Below are 21,223 nucleotides of genomic sequence, written 5' to 3' on the forward strand. Positions count from 1 at the left end.
AAGGACTGACAGCTTGGTATAGATTCTATCCAATTGGGGCCTCGGATAAACTCGATACTCCTCTATTGTTGGTGTCAGATCCACTCTACCAAACGTAAAACAGCTACAAGCGCAATTCCAGAACTATGCCAGGGCTCTAAACAGATTCTGGTTGATTGGAACATCCAGAAGATAATGAATATCACCATACAACTGATAAAACATTTCTTTATCGCCTGCTTCCCATCTTCCCCATACCTCTTTTAGCTCATTCAGATCATTCTGACGTAAATTGATGTGAGTGTAACCAAACAACTCTAACACGTACACGGGCATTAAACTATCTCCACTGTTTAACTAGGACTGTTTCGACCATCTCAAAACATCTGCATTATCTTCAACCTCTTTCTGAACCTTTCATTCCGTATTACTAGCCTTCTATATGGACATCAATCCCAAATCAACACCATGAAATGGATAGTGCAATGCAAAACAAAAATAAATAAATAAAGCAAAGACAAAAGAAAATTGGTTAGTAAATATAAAGCAATTAATCAGAGATAATAATGTGTTAAAGAATCCTACCCTCACATTCTGGCTACCATGCTTTATCAAATCTTACCCAAACATGATATCTACCCCATGCTTTGTTTGAACATTAAAACCCTAACAGCATGATCTATAATTCGCATGCTTATTCGAAACCTAACCGCGTGATCTCTAATTTGCATGCATTTATTCAGAAAACAAAATTAAATGACTCAAAAAGTTTTTCCTTATGTACCCTCCTCACGAGACTCTTAAGGTTTAGGTTAGGCTTGACCTAAGTTCGGACTCTATGTTCATTATATGTTGGGTTGGGTTCTAAAGTAACAGGTTCTCGAAATATCCTTGTTGGTGCCCCCTTGGGTTGTCGAACCCTCAATCCTAGCCCATCATAGGCTTTTGGGATCAAGTTCAATTTTGAGGGAACACACCTCCTTATGTCCATGCGGAGGTGAATACCATCACGAGGACCATAAGGCGTGAGCTCCAGGAGCAATCCACTATCCCATGCGGAGGTGAAAACCACACGAGGGAGTAGTCTCTCATTCCTACTTAAATAGGATAAATTGGGGTTTTAGCTCATGTTATGATAATGCAACTGTGCAGTGTGTGAGGAAAAGCAAAAAACACACAATCAGAAAACACTCAAATCAATTCCTAAGTCCACACAATAAATTGAAACCATTAGAAAACATATCAGTACAACTATTTAATAGTTAATCAAATTATAAAGAAAAGATATTAAAACCAAACAAGGGATTAAAAACCAAATTAGAACGAACTTGTAACTGTCGTTTGCAAAGACAATTAATTAATCGACTATTGGTTTGACTCTCTAAAAAACTCCCCAGTGGAGTTGTAAAGCTGTCGAAACGATTTTTTTAAAGTGAGATTTTAAAAACCACACCATTTTTAATTATTCTCTTTCTTGTGATTAATTTTTAATTAAAAAATAAATGCAATTTAAAAAAAAAAAACTCTCGTTTTGAAAATTTTGGGATTCCTTTTAAAATAAAAAACATATGGTTCGATGAGTCGCCACTAATCTTTGATTAGGGTGTGATTGGGCACAAAAAATGTTGTCATTTTAAATAAAAATAATTTTAAGCAAAACAAAAAATTGAGGTCTGCACTACCAAAATCCGAGTTCAGGAGTCGGTTACGCGTGGTGAAGGATTATCGCCCCCACAACGCCCTAAATAGGTACCTAGTCGGTTAATTAATATCTTTGCAATGAAATTTACAAATTCGAATTTAATTTGGTTTATGATACCATAATACAACAAAATATGAATTTTAAAATGAAAGCTAATAAAATTTAATTATTTCCTATAGAGAATAAACAAACCCCTCACACTTTGAGTCAATCAATTCTTACTCCAATCGAAATAAAGAAATATTAGAATTTCAATAAAATATTCAAATGCACCCAAAACAAATTAAATTAAAATTACCAAGTCTTTTAAAAAGATAAAGAATATTCCATTATTTAAAAATATCGAGACCAGATATTAGATAAGTTCTAATCTCGAAAAATTTAAATAAACGAATATTTCCTTTTCTTTCGTTCCAAATTTTAAGTGACAAATCATTTTTTAGGTTTCACTGTTGGGATACATTTTCAATTTAAAATCGTCAAAATCGGCTCTCTAATAAGTTAAGACAAGCCCCTCAAAACAATTTTAAATTAAAAGGGTATTACCCTTAATCCAATTATGTAATTATGAGTCGAGTTATGCACGTGGGGATATTATATATATTAATTAAAAGATGTCATGTACCTAAATTTATATGTACAAATGAATACAACCATATATATAATTTATAAACATATTAAAAAGAACTAATAACACTCAAATTTGGCTAAGGAAACATACATATACGATAATCCAATTAAAATTGTGATATATATAAAAATAAATATGAGACATTATATATGTACACATTAAATCAAACTATGTTGGACTAAAAGGTAATGAAAACAAAAATGACTTTAAAATAGATAGATGAAGGATCAAAGCGAAAAGGTAGTGACTTTAAAATCTAAACATCTAAATCAATAAGAATCAAGATCACATATGCAAATATCATATAATATAGGCAATGGAATCACAATGAAACCATAAAACTTCATATATTAAGCTAAAAATGGTAACTAACATGCAATACGCATAAAAAAGGTTCAATGTAAGATAATCCCAACTTCATTTGATAACTTGAATGGAAACATTACAACATTAGAGACCTTTATTGTAGAAATGACCCTTGAATCCAAAACATACAAACCCGACCCCATTTGTAACCCTCCTCTCTTGCACAAATCTAGAGAAAGGGTCTTTCTCTGGAAAGCTCCACAAACACTGCCTTGAACATTTCTAAAGATAGCAGCTCTTTTGGGTTCTCCGATGAAGGACAAATCCATGAGGAATAGGAACCCGAAGGCTCTCCTCATCATAAGGTGTTCTTTGAGCCAGGTAACATTCTTTTAAACCCCATATTTTTGTAAAGATTTAAATTGGAGAAGAAATAATACCTTAAAAAGGAGGTCCTTTTTGCTTCGTGTTTCAATTCTCCTATTCCCGTTTCTTTCTTCTTCTTCTATTGTTTTTTTTTTAGTTTTCTAGTTCCCCCAGAATTACTAATCCTCCCCCATTTTGTGTTATGACTGTCTCCTCTTGTTATATTTCTTGCAAGTGGTCTTCTTGGCCGATGGGCGCGAAATCTGGCGGAGATCATGGTCAATTCTGGTGGTGTCATCAACGTGGAGTGCTCAGTGGTTCAGTCGCTGAGCATGTTTGGTGCCGAGCAGCCACATGGGCGTGCAACAGAGGGGCAGCTTTTCTATTTTTTGTCCTTTTTTGTTTTTGATATTTTTCTTTTATTTTTTGATAACAAATAATAATAATTAATAATAATAATTAATAATAATAATAATAATATTAACCCTGACAAAATGAGTATCTACCTTTCCAACATTTCCTAGAGCAACAAAACCTTTTAGTTGTGTCATATAGATAATCCTCTTCAAGTTTTCCATTAAGGAAAATGGTTTTTACATCTATTTTCCATATTTCATAATCATTTAATGTAGCTATTGCAAGCAAAAACTGGATAAATTTAAACATAGCAACAGGGGAGAAGGTTTCGTCATAGTATATGCCATGAACTTGTCGAAAACCTTTAGCGACTAATCGCCTCTTGTATATTTGTACATTACCATTCATGTCAATTTTTTTCATGAAAACCCATTTACACCCTATAGGTTTGACCCCTTTAGATGGTTCAACCAAAGTCCATACTTGGTTTTTAGACATGGAATCCATCTCAGATCTCATGGCTTCAAGCCATTTCTCAAAGTATGGGCTCGACATTGTCGATTGATAAGGTCTAGTCTCATCTTAATCCATAAGAAGAATGTATCCATGTGTCATAACAAAAATCCATATCTCTCTGGTACATATCGTTCTCTTGTGGATCTCCACAGTGGTTGTATTTATAAATTTGTTAATCGTTCCTCAACTACTTGTAGAGCTTGTTCAACCTCTGGTTCATTGATATTTTGTTCTTGAACTTCTCCAAGTTCAATATTTCTTCACTTCTCTTTCTTTGAGGAAATTCTCTTTCTAGAAAAACTCTCGTTCAAGCAAAAAAATATTTTTTCTCGTTAGGATTGAAGAAATAATATCCTTTTGTTTCTTTAGGATATCCAGCAAATATATATTTATGAGATTTAGGTACGAGCCTTGTATACATCTAATGTTTGACATAATCTTAGCAACACCAAATCTTTATAAAATACATACTAGATCACTTCTTAGTTCATATATTATATGGTGTATTTTGAACCGATTTAGATGGAACATGATTTAGTGTGAAAGTAGTTGTTTCAAGTGCATGTCCCAAAAAGAAGTCAGAAGATCACTCTGACTCATCATTGATCGGACAGTCTATAATATTTTTTGATTTCTTATCTCAGAAACCTCATTAAACTGTGGTGTACTAGGTGGTGAAATATGTGAGACAGTCTCACACTCTTTCAAGAGTTCATCAAATTCTAAGCTCAAGTATTATTCACCTCGATTCGATTGAAGTGCCTTAATAATCTTGCCTAATTGATTATGTACTTCATTTTTTAATTCCTTAAACATTTCAAGTTCTTCAGATTTATGGCACGTAAGATAAATATGCCTATACCAACTAAATGTACCCATTTCATGTATACGTCCCCATGCATATGTTATAGATGTCACAAGACTTTTAAAACATTATTGTACTTGAAAACCAGTAAAATATTTTTTATAAAATGATTTAATATTATAATATTTAAAATGTTCGTTCATTAACTACTAATATATAAATAGCATTTTGAAACCCATCGCATAGTAGCTTAAGTTCGAATATAATATAGCACTACAAACCAAATACCATGTGTCCTATCAGATCATCATATAATATATAAGTACATGCCAACTATTAATTTCAAAATAAACATCTATAGATTTCATACTATTACTGATGAGGCAATCCTTGACAGATGATATTAGCTGCACTCCTCACTTGTATAGTACGTTATTACCTACGCGTGAAAATCATCACACGTTAAGTATTCACTTAGTGAAGTATAATATAATAAATGAGGAATATTAAAACATAAGTATCTCATAAAAGATCAAAATATGAGTTAAATCATATAAGATATATTAACGCAACTTTATAGGCCAATTTTCCATCAAATAACCTGCGAAATTGTATTTCGTACCTAGCATACTTACCAATTAGTATATTCCAAAATATCCATTCACATCCCAATGTATGACAAATGAGAATGCAAGGTACACAATAAGCACCTTTGTGCCACAATAAAGTATAGGTACTATGGTACACAACAACATTATACTAACCATTTTTGGAGTAGTAATCTCGTACGACTACGATCCTCACACACAAATTGCCATAGTACATAAAGTACTGGTATGAAAATACAATAATCCATTAAACAAAATCGATATATATCCATCACACACCAAGTATGCCAATTACATACATAGTGCTACATTACACAAAGTACTACTACAATACCACCTTATTTATGGTAAAACTATTGCACCTAGGACTCTCCATGTACATACAATAGGCTTTAAAATCCAAATCGCATGTTAAACATTTATCCCAAACAATCAATAAATAATAATTTATGTGAAACACATCCATTCGTTTTAGGGAACTCATACCATAAAATCATTCGTAAAATCATTTTCATAATATTTATAAAAATATTTATATATAAAATAAATTCAAAACATATTTAATAGAAAAAATCAAGGTTTACTCATCGCAAGTCATCCTCATATCATATAAGCACATAATAAATGCACTCACCTCTTATGCCTAACTATGCCTTACTGTCAATATCTGATTACTCTTGGACTTTTTCCTTGCCTTTCGCTTTGCTTGTATCACGGTTTTAATCATGATCAACACAAGCATCCATACAAGTACATACAAATATAAAAGACATTTTAGTACTCTTACTAACAGTCTATACATAATAATACCCAAAAGTATTATTATTTTTCAAATTCTTCAAATTCATCTTAAATTTTCCTTTTTACTCATAACGGGTCTTGCCATTATTTCCTTCAATTCAAGGCCCAACTAAACTCAATAAATTTCTAGCATTAAATTTCCAACCCAATATCTCAACAATACCATATTACAACTTAAGTCACTAACCTTCTCAATATTTACCATTTAGTACTTAAACTTTTCTAAATTTCCAAAATGGCTAAATTTCACATTCTAACGTCAATTTCATCCCTTAAACAGTAATTTGCATCAATGTACATCAATTATTGATTAAATGCACATTCATCCCATAACTTTTCAAATTTTTTGAATAGGTCCCTCAACTTTTTGAAAAATTAAAAATGATCCAAAAAAATTTCAAAGGGTTGTAAACCTTCCAAATATCATTTCTAAGCCATGTGATTTTAATCGACAATCAAACTTGTAAATGATTCTAAAACCTCAGTAACATATAAATCTCAAATCATGAAACCCTAATATGAATATAAATCATAGAATTTGGGATCTTTGAACACAAACCAAATTAGCATGCAATAATGGTATTAAATGATAGCTTTTTTCGAATACAACAATTTTCTAGTTTACAGCTCGATCAAAAATCCATAGGAAATTGCTCAAAATTGGAAAAAAATATCTTACCTAGGTATGGGGGAGCACGAAATGGATCTGAAAATAGCTTGATTTCATGAAATTTCTCCTTAATTTCATGTTAATTTACCTTATATTTAATCTTAAATGAATAAAATATTCATTTAATGTGAAATGTCCAATTTACCCTTAATGAAACTTGATATTTACCTTAATAACAAGCCACATAAACCATAGCATCTTTATAAATTCAAAGATTAACCAATTAATTCACCCTTTCCATCTTTACCCATGCAATCTTTCCAAAATTTCAATATTGCCATTTTTCATCCAAATATCTAAAATAAACATGGCCATAATTTCTCAAATCCAATTATTCATATTATTTTCTATCAATTTAACATGTGGAAATAACATTTTTAAGCTTGATTTAATAACCTTCAATTTTTTCCAAAATTTTTATTTGATCTTGAACCGAATTTTTACGGACTTTAACACTTTATAGTACTTTGGTCACCAAACTTTAAAAATTTATGTTTGGCCACTAAAAAATTTAGTTTATTACAATTATCCCCTTAAGAAAAATTCATCCTCAAATTTTAGTACGTACCTAATGTAAAGAGGTGCAGATACTTTATTTTGACACCCTCTTCTCTTTCCCAGGTAGCTTCCTCTACTTTGTGATTTTACCAAAGGACTTTAACCAACGAAATTGTCTTGTTTTGTAGTTCTTTGAGTCCTCGAGCCAAAATCTCTACTAGTTATTCTTTTTAAGTCAACTCTAGTCGAATCTCTATTTTCTCCGGGTGATAACATACGAACGATCTGATCAATACTTCCTAAGAATTGACACGTGAAAAACATTATGGACCTTGTCCATTTCCAGAGGCAAAACTAATTGATATGCCACTGGTCCGACTCTTTTAAGAATCTCATAAGGTCCAATAAATCTTGGACTTTGTATTCTTTTGCATCCAAACCACAATACTTTCTTCCAAGTTGATACCTTAAGAAATACCTTATCGCATTCCTCATATTCAATCTCTTTTCAAGTCAGGGCCAACTAGATCTTGACCTTTTAGCTCGAACGAATATAATGGTGTTTGACACCTTCTACCACAAAGGGCTTCATAAGGGGCCATCTTGATGTTTGATTGATAACTGTTATTATAAGAAAATTTTGTTAAAGGAAAATACTTTTCCCATGATCCCTTGAACTCAATCACACATTCCCTTATCATATCTTTCAATATCTGAATGGTCTGTTCCGACTGACCATCCGTCTGCGGATAAAAAGTTGTACTAAAATTCAATCGAGTACCCAAGGACTCGTGCAAGGAATTTCGGAATCTTGAAGTAAACCTTGGATCTCTGTCAGATACTATCGACACAAGTACTCCATGGAGCTGGACTATCTCTTTCATGTACAACTCAATGTATTTATCTTTTGATTAATTTGTACTAACTAGAATAAAGTGAGTTCTCATGGTTAATTTGTCAACAATCACCCATATTGAGTCTTTCTTATTGGATTTCAAAGATATCTCTATAACAAAGTCCATAATGACTCATTCTAGTTTCCATTCATGAATCGAGATTGGTTGCAATAATTTGTAAGGAACTTGATGTTCAGTTTTCACTTGTTGGCATGTCAAACACTTTACCACAAATTTTGTGATGTCTCTTTTCATACCAGTCCACTAAATCGACTCTTTAAATCTTGGTACATCTTGTTTCCACCTGGATGCATATTCAATGGACTATAGTGCCTCAAAACAATATATTCCTTTAATTTTTCATTATCGGGAATACAAAGTCTCCCACGATAGTTCAAACATCCATCGGACCTGACTTCAAAGTCCTTAATCTCACCATTTTCTACTTGTGCAATTCTTACCAAGCACTTTTCGTCTTTCCTTTATAATTATTTTATCCGATCTAAAAGCATCAGCTTTAAATTTAACTCGACAATCAAGGCGTCGTCTTCCTTTAAAGACGAAACCGCATCCAAAGATCTTAAGGATGAAAAAGTCTTTCGGTTAAATGCATCAGCTACGACATTAGCCTTCCCGAGATGATAAGCAATTATTACATCATAATCCTTTAAAAGTTATATCCATCTTCTCTGTCTAAAGTTTAACTCTTTTTAAGTTAACAAGTACTTTAGACTTTTATGATTGGTATAAATATAATAAAGCTCACCATATAATTAATGGCGCCAAATCTTTAGAGCAAACACAACGGCTGCCAACTCAAGATCATGCATCGAATATTTCTATCATGAGTCTTTAACTGTATTGAAGCATAGGTCACAACCATACCATCTTGCAAAAGCACTCATCCCATACCATTATGAGATGCATTACTGTAAATCACATAATCTTTTCTAGATTATGATTACGCTGACGCTAGAGCTTATGTCAATTTTCTTTTAACATCTCGAAGTTTTCTTATCACTTATCAATCCAAATGAATAACACGTCTTTCCTCAGTATTTTGATCAGAGGGAATACTATCATTGCAAAGTTCTTCACGAACCTTCATTAATAACCAACAAGTCCCAAGACACTTTGAAAGTCAAAAAAATTCTTTGAACTTTATCATTCAACTATATCTCGTGCTTCCTAGATGTATATTCTTATCCCCTCATCTAAGTCCACATGGCCAAGAAATACAACCTTAGACAACCAACCTTTACACTTTGTCAACTTAATAAGAAATTTGTCTCCCGAATAGTTGGAAGAGCTATACAAAGACACGCATCGTGTTCTTCCCTAAAATCGATAGATATCCATCACACACCAAGTATGCCAATTACATACATAGTGCTACAGTAAACAAAGTACTACTACAATACCACCTTATTTGTGGTATTACTATTGCACCTATAACTCTCCATGTACATACAATAAACTTTAAAATCCAAATCGTAGGTTAAAAATTTATTCCAAACCATCAATAAATAATAATTTTTTGAAACATATTCATTCATTTTACGGCAATTCATACCCTAAAATCTTTCGTAAAATCATTTTCATAATATTTATGAAAATATTTATATATCAAAATACAATCAAAACATATTTAATAAAAATACTCAAGGTTGACTCATCGCAAGTCGTCCACATATCATATAAGTACATAATAAATGCACTCACCACTTATGCCTCACTATTATGCCTTAATGTCAATATCTAATTACTCTTGGACTTTTTCCTTGCCTTTCTCTTTGCTTGTATCACGATTTTGATCACGATCTACACAAGAATCCATACAAGCACATACAATTTTTAAAGACATGTTAGTACTCTTACTAACATTTTATACATGATAATAATACCCAAAAGTATTACTATTTTTTGAATTCTTCTAAAATTCATCTTAAATTTTTCTTTTTACTTATAATGGGAACTTGCCATTATTTCCTTCAATTCAAGGCCCAACTAAGCCCAAAAAATTTCTAGCATTAAATTTCCATCCCAAAATCTCAACAATACCATAATTACCACCTAAGCCACTAAGTTTATCAAAATTTACCATTTAGTACTTAAACTTTGCCAAATATCCATAATGGCTAAATTTCACACTCTAACTTCAATTTCAGCCCTCAAACAGTAATTTCTGGAAATGTACATCAATTATTAAGTAATTATACATTCAAACCATAACTTTTCAAAATTGTAAAATAGGTCCCTTCCAAATATCATTTTAAGCCATGGGAACATTTCTACAATTTTCCCAACTTATTTTCTCAAGGTTGAACAATATATGTGTTAGGGATTCAATGTTTTCACTTGATTCAAGCATGATACCAACCTCTATTAAACATTATAAAATATCTACAATCAAACCCCTAACTTAATTTCATCAAATCACAATCTTTCCCCAAATCTAGGGTTAGGTCGAAATCAACATAAGCATGTATATACATGTATAGGTGATTTTAATCGACAATCAAGCTTGTAAATGATTCTACAACCTCAATAACATCTAAATCTTTCTCAAATCATGAAACCTTAATATGAATATAAACCCTAAAATTTGGTATCTTTGAACACAAACCAAATTAACATGCAATAATTGTACCAAATGATAGCATTTTTCGAACAAAATAATTTTATAGTTCACAGCTCGATCCAAAATCGAAAGGAAATTGCTCAAAATTGAAAAATAAAATTTCCTTTACCAAGGTATGGGGGAGCACGGAATGGAGCTGAAAAAAAACATTGGTTTCATGAAATTTCTCCTTAATTTCATGTTAATATTTAAGCTTAAATGAATATAATATTCATTTAATGAGAAATATCCAATTTGCCCTTAAAGAAACTTGATATTTACCTTAATACCAAGCCACATAACCCTTATCATCTTTATAAATTCAAAGATGAACCAATTAATTCAGCCTTTCCAACTTTACCCATGCAATCTTATCGAATTTTTAGTGTTACCATTTTTCATCCAACGGTCCAAAATAAATATAGCAATAATTTCTTAAATCCAATGATCCATATTATTTTCCATCATTTTAAAATGTGGAAATAACACTTATAAGCTTGATTTAATAACCTTCAATTTTTATGAAATTTTTATTCGATTATTTACCGAATTTTTATTGAACTTTAACATTTTATAGCTTTTAACATAAATTTCGGATTCAAATTTTGTTTTCCACAAAACCCCACACTTAAGGGTGAACTGTTCATTTATAGGCTCAGATTACCTAAATATTTGAAATTTACCTTTTTGGTCCCTAAACATTTCCAACTTTATACTTTGGTTAGTAAACTTCAAAAATTACATATTGGTCACTAACCAAAATTTGGAGTATTACACTGAAATAATCATTGAATGTAATGAAGTATTGAAATCTACCTCTGTTTTGTGTATTCATTGGCCCACAAACATCATTGTGTATTAATCCCAATAAATCGCTTGCTCGTTCACCTTTACTAATAAAGGAAGCCTTAGTCATTTTTCCCAAAAGGCATGATTCGCATACTGTAATACCCCAAATTTTCGTTAGTGAGTAAAATGTAAATTTTGAAAGTTTAATGGTCAAAGTATAAAATTGGCAAAAATTCAGGGACCTAAGTGATAGTTTTCCCAAAAACAATTCTTATTCCATAAATAGATAGTTTACTATTGAGAGTGAGGTTTTATTGAAATCATATTTTTGATCCATAATTTATGTTGAAAACTAGAAAGGGTTAAAGTCTGGTATAAAATGTGTAAATCGTATCAACTAGAAATTTTGAGAAAAATTAAAGGATGATAAATCAGACTTAAAAATATTATTTCCACATGTTAAAATGATGGGAAATAATATGGATCAATGGATTTTAAGATTTATTTCTATGTTTAATTTGGATCGTTGGATCAAAGTGGCAGATTGCAATTTTTTTGAAAATTACTTGGTAAAATTTGAAAAAAGGTAAAACAATTTGTTCATATTTGACTTTTGAAAGATGATAAAGTTTATATGGCTTGGTTGGATGTTAATTATGAAGTTTCATTAATGGCAAAATGGATATTTTTCATTAAATGAATATTTTATTCAATTAAGCTTAAATAAAAGGTAAATTAATATGAAATTTACTTAAAATTTCATGTAAGCTTGCTAATTTGTAGAAACATTGTCGTGAGTCCCCAACCCAAGGTAAAAATTGTTCTTTATTTTCGAGCAATTTCCTTTGGTTTTTGGAACGTGACATGAAATAAACGCTATCATTTGGTATCAATATTCCATGCTAATCTTGCTTGTGTTTAAAGATACCAAATTTTAGGGTTTATGTTACATTAAGGTTTATGAAATTGATGAAGTATTATGATGTTTTTAAGGTTGTAGAATCATATACAAGCATGATTGTTGATTAAAATCACTTGTTCATGGTTATATAAGCCTATGTTGAATTCGACCAAACCCTAGCTTGAAATATTTGTTTTGATGAAATTAAGTTAGGGGTTTGATTTTAGTGGTCTTGAAATGTTGAATAGATGTCGGTTTCATGCTTGAATCAAGTGAAAATCATGAGAAATGTACCCTTAAACCATTTAGCCTTGAGGAAATAGGTTGGGAAAAATTGTGGAAAAATTTCCATTGCTTAAAAATTGTATTTAGAAGGTTCTACGAGCCTTAGAAAATTTTTGGGTTATTTTGTAATTTTTCAAACGTTGAGGGACCTATTCGACAAATTTGAAAAGTTATGAGATTATTATGTAATTAATCAATAATTGATGTACATTACTTGAAATTACTGTTTGAGGGCTGAAATTGAATTTAGAATGTGAAATTAAGCCAAAGTTGACAAAATTTATGTATAAAATGGTGAATATTAAGAAAGTTAGTGGCTTTAGTGGTAAGTATGGCATTGTTGAGGTATTGATCTGGATATTTAATGCTGGAAATTTATTGGTCTTATTTGGACTTGAATTGAAGAATTTAAAACAAGGGGCCATTATGAATAAAAGGGAAAAGTAAAGATGAATATTTAAATAATTCAAAAATAATAGTACTTTTGATATTATTATTTTGTAAAAATGTTAGTAACGATACTAAAATTTTATTTTATAATTTTATATACTTTGTATGGATGCTTGTGTAGATCGTGATCGAACTCGTGATACGAGCAAAGCGAAAGGCAAGGAAAAAGTTCAAGAATAATTGGATTTCGATATTAAGGGATAATAATGAGGCATACCAGGTGAGTGCATTTATTATGTACTTATATGATATGATGACGAATTGCGATGAGTCAACCTCGAATGTTTTTTATAAAAGCATGCTTTATCGTATTTTGAAATATTTTCATAAAGTTTATGAAAATGATTTTACAAATAATTTTAAGGTATGTACTGCCCTAAAATAGATGGATGAACTTTTATATTGTTTTAACAAATATCTATATTTTAGAATAAATGTTTAGTATGAGAATTTGATTTAAAGGCCTATTGTATGTGCATTGAGAGTCATAGGTTCATTTCGACATACTTAATGTATGATGGTTATCAGTCGATTTTGTTAAATGCATATGTTGTATTTTTGTATCAGTACTTTGTGTGCTTTCGGCACTATGTGTGCATCCATTGTATTCATAATGCGTTTATGAATTACCATTTCATTATATTAGTATAATGTTGTTGTCACTACATAACCTATGCTTTCATTTAGAACTTATGTGCAACTCATGTACCTTGCATTCTTATTTGACATACATTGGGCAATAAATGGATATTTAGGAAAATATTGATTAATATTTATGTTGGGCGTACTAAATATTGTTTCGCATGTTATTTGAAAGAAACTTGGTTTACCAAGTCAGATTTATGTATTATTATTATTTATATGATTAAATTCGTATTTTGATCTTTTATGACATACTTATGTTTTGGTTACGCCTCATTTGTATTATTATGTCTCACTAAGTGAATGCTTAGCGTCTGATGGTTTCACGCGTAGGTGATCAATTATAATTGGAGTAAGGAGTGCAACTGATATCATCTGTCAAGGATTGTCTTATCAATAACAGTATGACATCTTTAGATGTTTATTTTGATATTACTAGTTGGCATGTACTTAGATATTTTGTGATGCTCTGATAAGATACATGGTACTTGGTTGTAGTATTATGTTATATTCGAACGTAAACTACTGTTTTATGGATTTTAAACGATATTAAATATTTGTGTATTTGAAGAACATTTTTATAAACTACATTATTAAATCGTTCATGTAAAGAAACAAAAGTTTACCAGTTTTCAAGTATGAAAATGTTATAAAATTCATGTTTCATCTGTGACTCGTAGTGTACGGGGACGTATACAGGAAATGGGTGTTACACATACATCATATCGTTCGAGTACAAATAAATATAAGAAACCATCTTTATTGAGCTTTGATATGCGTTTCTCACTTATATGGTATAAACGACACTGCCAAATATAAGTTTGATTTGAGTCAATTGTCTTTGATCCTTTTATATTTATGTTATAAATAATATTTTCTTGATCCAAAATATAGAGACCATTAACCAATTATGTTGAACCATAAAAAACATTATTGAGATAAAAAGAACAACAATTATTCTTAATAGCAATCTCAAAGCCAATATTATCCAAACAAGAAATAGAAATAATATTCTTAGTCAAACTAGGCACAAAATAACAATCCTTTAAATCTAAATTAAGTCCACAAGGCAAAGATAAAGCATATTTATTAATTGCTAATGCAACAACTCTTGCTCCATTTCCCGCTCGCATGTCAACATCTCATTTAGTCAGACTCCTTCTTTTTTGCAGTCCTTGTAAAAAAGTACAAATATGAGAACCAAAACCAGTATCTGATACCCCAACAAGTAGATGTTGACAAATTAACATCAATAACATAAATACTTGAAACAAATGTTCCGTTTGCTTTTGCCTTCTTGACCTCTTCAAGGTAAATAGGGTAATTTTTTTCAGTGTCCGATCTTTTCGCAATGGAAACATTTTCGTTCCTCATTAACTCCCTTTTTGGTTTCAATGCATACTTTTCTTTGGGTTTGGGCTTACCCTTAGTTTTTCCACTGTTTTGATACTTCCCTTTCTTTTGTCCTTACAGACCATCAGAATGGGTTTAGGTCCAACCTTTTTCATGTTACTCTCAGTAGTTCGTAAAATGCCAAGTAACCATGGTAAAGTTTTATTAATTTAGTTCATATTGAAATTAAGGACAAACTAATTGAAGCTATCCAAAAACGACCGTAGGATGACATCAGTAGCCAGTTCATCCTTAAATGGAAATCCTAGTTTCTCCAACGTTCGGATATAGGCCATCATCTTGATGACATGAGCTCCTATAGGAGATCTCTCACTCATTTTGTACTGAAATAGAGCTTTTGAGGTCTCATACCTCTATTGAGGTGCTTCCCCATCATATTATTTCATATGTAACCATGTCCTCATATTGCTTCTGAAGCTCATGAATCATAGTGAAAGCATTAGACATCCCACATCTAACATATCATCTATATGTTTCTTAAATTTGTCTTTGTCGTCTCTAGAAGAAATAGGTGTCGTTTAATTAGGAGCAGGTTCTTCAATGACATATTCCTTCCTTTCCTGTTTGAGAATGAATCTCAAATTACAGAACTAGTTAAGGAAGTTCAAGCCATTGAACTTATCATTCCCAAGGGTCGATCACAATGAAAGTGTGTTGTTTTCCATTAAATCTACAACAATGAAGATATACAATGTAAGTAAATTTACCAAGTTTAAAAATTTATAAATATGTCCTTATTAATAAATTACTCCCACTATTTTATTCAAAATTAAAAACCCTCATGTTTTAATTTCGAAAAAACATCTTGAAATTTTTTGTAGCGAGTGAGGATCCATATTTCACCCTCTTTCTAAATCAGCTTTGACTTTTCTTTTAGGAGAATGGTTATTTAGGTAAGTAACACTTTACTAATTACATCCCATGTAACTCCTCCATTTGGTGAACGACTCTTGTTCAAATCATCTCATGATTCATCCAAATTATTAACCTCTAGGTTTCTAATCCTAATAGAATAACCTAGCTAATTTATTACCAATATTTCAACTGGTGAATATCACTTGCTTATTCTTCACGTTTAGCTTAGCTAGACTTATGGGTCATTGCATTGGCAAAATCCACATAATATCGATCAAAGCCTTAACAAGGGTAAATAATGGACAGTTAAAATTAACTTAGATTATTTATATGGATTTCATAATTATCCCATTGATGTTCATTTTAATATTAGCATGCTAACATGTCATACACCACATCACATACATGATATATATAAGAAGGAAATAGGATGCAATGGTTATAGCCCAAAAAGATAATAACCAAGGTGGCCCACAGCCAATGGAATAACAAAGAATCCTAAAGCCTAAGACTACTTATCAATCGTCTTCTCGCCTTTAAGTTTAATTCATTCTTCTGCTCCTTTGAATCTTCACATGATTGCAATTTCATAAACTCGTTTTAAATATGAGGGAGTAAGATGAGAAGAGAAATACAATAGAAGTGTAAAAAGGCATGACACGCAGGCCAAATTTAAAATCTACAACTATTACAAATAAAAGGGTTATAACCATGCATGCCAAACACCGTGAAAAACAAATATATCATATATACATCATTATGAATTTGATAATAATTATCAATATGGTCTTTTAATCTATGTTGCCTACGAAGGGGTCAAGCAGCGGAGCCCCTTGCGATGGTGCGCCGCAACAACGCGATCGGTGGGAAATTTTGAAAAACAATACTCGCTGTTTCTATGAAAAACCTCACGATTTGATAACATTTATCAAAAGAATCATGTTTTCGTGATTTTTCAATCCTAAAGGTTTTTCAGATTGGAACAACCATTATTCCTCTACCGGACGTGAACATCCATCACATACCCACCGATCAATATGTCAAAAATTAACATACAAATATCATAAAACTTTACATCAAACAGTACATGATTACCTTTTAGCTATTGATTGTAAAGTTTATAAAACAAATTAACATATTAATAGTGGTTGTGATCCATTTATTATTTCGCACATATATAACATAATCGTCAAAAACAGTAAAACTAAAGCATGCATCTTATACATATCGCATCAACCAAGTATTTAACCTAAATCTAGATCATACAAGTGGCTCTGATACAACTGTTGGGACCACTGGCACACCCCATAGTCAGCAAAAACAAATACGATGGTCTCACCAGTAATTCATTTACAATGAAATCGAAATCGGGAAGAAGAGATGTGATTTATCAACTTGGGTTCCTTGAATAACAGCAATACAACAATGGCTCACGATCTCACGAATGATTCAAATCCTAGCCTCCACGAAAAATCATCTCGGCCTCTACTCAGTTCACCCGGTTAAAAAACAGTTAGGAGTAATTTCTTTCTCAAAACCATTTTTAGTAATTTCAGAATTTCTAAGGGTAAAACGACTGCTAGACCAACATATCCCTTTTATATGTGTTAACCTAGCTATTAAGGTTTTAATCCAAATTTAATAAGGAATATAATTACCCTAATTATATTCATTTAATTACATTCCCAGTATTTAATGTGTAATTAAAATTAAATGCGTGTATATATCATATACATATATATATATATATATATATATATATATATATATATATATATATATATATATGTACAATAAAATTGTATATATGTAACACATTAATAAATTGCTCTTTTTAACCATTGGGTGTGACCCTGTAGATTCATGTAACGTTAGTAGTAATAATTAGAACCATTCTAATATTATAAACAAGGAGTGACATCTCTCAATATATCATTGTTACCTAAGTTGCACGAAGTCATGATTCAACATAACATGTTCGTGACACTTTTTTAATGTATTATATCATTTTTTTCTTTATATCTAGAATAGGCACAAGTCTTGGAATAGTCACACTTGTATAGCTCATCTATTATTTCTTGATATCTAGAGTAGACTATAATAAACAAATAATTTGTGATACATCATATCAACTTATTCAAGCATGGCCATGCATTTCTAGTTCCACTCAATCATGTGGCATGTGATATATTTCATATTATGTAGGAATAACAAATCATATCTAGATCATTCACACCCCACTACATATATCGTGATATGTCAATGTCATTCTTTATAGTGCAACCAGTTTTGGAGTATGTTTAATTGTATCAAAACATACAACAATATATGTTGAGATAGTAATGATCTCAAGTCTAAGGATCATACATATAGTTGTCACTATAAGCAATATCGTGATTGTCACATAATAATCCAAGACATACGCTCATATCGGGTCAATCAAATACATTGTTCTCTAGCAACATATTCATGTATCAATTCTGACATCTAAATGACAATTACAACTCATTGTCATCAATCTGTAACATGTTAATCTTAAGCGCATTATTATTGTACATGCCCATAATAATACTTGACTAAAGATCTTTTTATAATAATCATATTATTATATGGAAATTGTTATCTTTTAGTTTATTTAATACATAGAAATATAACAAAAGAAAATTATTATATTGGATTTATTTAATAGATACAATAAATAAAATATGTCAATACAATCATCATATGATTAGTCTTTAGGCATACTCTAACATTCATTGGCCCACATACATCTCTATGTATTAATCCTAATAAATCACTTACTCGCTCACCTTTACTATTAAAAGGAGCCTTGGTCATTTTTCCCAATAAGCAAGATTCACATAATCAAATTGTTCGAAAACAAATTAATCTAAGAATCTATTTTTATGGAGCTTTGATATCCATTTCTCACTTATATGGCTTAACCGACTATGCCAAAGATAAGTTTGAATTGAGTCATTTGTCTTTGATCTTGTCGTATTTATGTTATAAATGGTATTATCTTGATCCAAAATATAAAGACTATTTTCTAATTGTGTCAAACTGTAGAAAACACTATTGAGATAAAATGAACAACAATTATTATTTATAATTATCTCAAAACCAATCTTTTCCAAACAATAAATAGAAATAATGTTTTTAGTTAAATTGTGCACAAAATAACAATTCTCCAAATTTAAATCAAGTCTACTAGGAAAAGATAAAACATATGTCCCTATAGCTAATACAACAACTCTTGCTCCATTTCCCAATAGTAGGTTCATATCTTCTTTAGTCAGATTCCTTCTCTTTTGTAATCCCTGTACAAAAGTAAAAATATGAGAACCACGATGAGTATCTAATACCCAAAAAGTAGATGTTGACAAATTAACATCAATAACATAAATACTTGAAACAAAGGTTATGTTTGCATTTGCCTTTTTGACCTCTTCAAGGTAAACAATGGAAACATTTTCTTTCCTTGCTCACTCTTCCTTTGGGTTTCAATGCATCATTTCCTTTCGGCTTAGTCTTTCCATTAGCCTTAGACTTTTCCAGTATCATATTCTTTCCCTCTCTTTTGTCCTTGTAAACCATCAAAATGGGATCATGTCCAACCTTTTTTATGTTACTTTAAGCAGTTCATAACTTGCCAAGTAACTGTAGTAAAGTCTTGTTAATTTCATTCATATTGAAATTAAGGAAAAATTGATTGAAGTTGTCCGAAAATGATTACAGGATAACATCATTGCCAATTCATCTTTGAGAGGAAATCTCAACTTTTCTAACATTTAGATGTAGCACATCATCTTGATGACATGAGCTCCTATAGGAGATTCCTTTGTCATTTTCCATTGAAATAGAGCTTCAGAGGTCTCATACCTCTCTTGATAAGCTTTCCCCTCATATAATTCCTTGAGATTTTAAATCATCTCATACGTAACCATGTCCTCATCTTGCTTCTGAAGCTCAGGGGTCATCGTGGCAAGCATTAGACACCCCACGTCTAACATGTCATACATATGTTTCTTAAACTTATCTTTGTCAGATCTAGAAGCAGTAGCTGTCAGTTCACTATAAACATGGTCTTCAATGACATGTTTCTTTCTTTCCTGTTTGAGAACAATTCTCAAATTACAGAACCAATCAAGGTTGTTCAAGCCATTCATCTTATCATTCTCAAGGATCGATCGCAATGATAATGTATTGTTTGCCATTAAATCTACAACAATGAATATATAAGATATAAGTAATTTTACCGACTTTAAAATTTATAAATATGTCTCCATTTACAAATTACTCCTACTATTTTATTCAAAATTAAAAACTCTCATGTTTTAATTTTGGAAAAACTTCTCAAAAGTTTTCTAGTGAGCTAGATCCATATTTCACCTTTTACCTAAATCAACTTTGGCTTTTCTTTTAGGATAGTGGTTACTTAGGTAAGTAACACTTTACTAATTACATCCCATGTAATTCCTCCATTTGGCGAACAACTTTTGTTCAAATCATCTCATGATTTATCTAAATAACCAATGTTTAGGCTTCTAATCCTATTATAATAACATGGCTAAGTTGTTACCAATATTTCAACTGGTGAATATCACTTACTTATTCTTCGCGTTTAAACAAGATAGACTCATGTGTCATTACTTTGGCAAAACCCAATGAATTCGATCGAAGTCTTAATGAGGGTAAAAATTGGATGGTTAAATCAACTTAGATTATATAGAGGGATTTTCATTATTATCTCATCCATGTTCATTTTAATATTAGGCCCTCATTGATCTCATCAATTTATTTAGCATGCTAGCATATCATTAATCGCATCACATACATGATAGATATAAAGAAGTAAATATGATGCAATGGTTATATCCCCCAATAAATTAAACTAAGGTGACATATCACAATCCAATGGGAGAACCATAAATCCTAAAGATAAAGACTGCTTTTTCTCGCTTTTGTCTATCTATTCTTCTGCTCCTTCAAATCTTCATATGATTACAACTTTAGAAACTCGTTTTACATATGAGGGAGTAAGATAAGAAGAGAAATACAATAGAAATATATGAAAGCACGACAGTAGGTCATATTTTAAAAATTACAACCATCGAAAATAAATGGTTATAA

Source organism: Hibiscus syriacus, unplaced genomic scaffold (assembly GCF_006381635.1).
Source record: "Hibiscus syriacus cultivar Baekdansim isolate YM2019G1 unplaced genomic scaffold, ASM638163v2 tig00003721_pilon, whole genome shotgun sequence".
In the NCBI taxonomy this organism is placed as follows: domain Eukaryota; kingdom Viridiplantae; phylum Streptophyta; class Magnoliopsida; order Malvales; family Malvaceae; genus Hibiscus; species Hibiscus syriacus.